This window comes from Orbicella franksi, chromosome 2 (assembly GCF_964199315.1).
Source record: "Orbicella franksi chromosome 2, jaOrbFran1.1, whole genome shotgun sequence".
In the NCBI taxonomy this organism is placed as follows: Eukaryota; Metazoa; Cnidaria; class Anthozoa; order Scleractinia; family Merulinidae; genus Orbicella; species Orbicella franksi.
The window spans coordinates 5,687,012-5,688,258 of NC_138146.1; positions in this window are offsets into that span (position 1 = coordinate 5,687,012).

The following is a 1,247-nucleotide window of genomic DNA, read 5'->3' on the forward strand; positions in this document are numbered from 1 at the left end:
AAAAGATCATATAAATTATGGCTGCATTAAAAGAAGTCAGAGAAGGACTTTTATTAAAGAAGCCTGGCATATTAAAAGGACTTCAAGTAATATTGCCATGGAGATAAATGTACAAGAAATTTTTTAAAGTAAAACTTTTTTTAAAGTAAAACCAGTGAACAGCACGTCTGCGAACTACTTGAGTTGTAAAACTTTTTTATTTTCTCCTACACGTTTCGTGTGACTAGCGCACACTTCTTCAGGGAGTTTAACAATACAATCAAGTATACCTGTATATATACCTAGATACAATTCTGCATTTCGCAATAAACGACACCTACGGATTTGCGTATACAAACCGCTCGGTAATGCGTCTAGGAAACAGGCGTAAAAATATTATTAAGGTGTGACATATTTTAAGTGTGACATAACTATTTGTTTTCCCATCATGTAAATCACTCAAAATTAATTACAATTTTATAAAAAGGACAACGCTTTTCAGATTTAAATTCGTGTTTCCACGGTTAAACTTCTGTCATCGTCAGTTACAACTAGACCGCTCTTGCTTCAGCTTTTTACCAAATAATTCATATTCGTCAGCGAGCAAAAATACTCTAAGCGAAGATAATAAATTTAGCGCTGTCTTGACCAAATCTGCTGCCAAAAAATCACCATTACGATTTAATAGTGCATGATAAAGCCTAAATAACTACTTTCATATATGTTTACATAGCTTTGATAAGTTATTGACTACATTTTCACATTGCTCTCCTTGAAAATTATTTCGTGACTCGGTATTTCTTATTTTTATTAATTTGGAAAAAACCAATTTACGATCAAACGGGAAATTTTCAAATTTTCAATCATTTTAATCTCTTCAGCTGATTAGAATTGCTGTAGGCTTCTTGCGCAACGCAATTTACATATCAGTAGATTGATGTCTCGCTTACTAAATCAACTAAGCAATTTTACATTACGACTTATTTGAATTTGAATGGCTTTCTTTATCAAAAGCCGAGCTTCCATTCGTAAGAGCCCTGATTTTCCAACCCTACGCAATTAATTTCTTGAGTAAAAGATAACTCATATAAGAGAAAATCTGAAAGAACACAGTTAATAATGATTCACCGAAGTTGAGGTGAAAAATATTTGTTTATATACCACACCGGCTGAATAACTAGTGAACCAAAGAAATTCTTTTTCCTACCAACAATCCGGCGAATGGTCGGAAATTTCCAAGTTAAATCTCTGCATGGAGGTGAATAGCA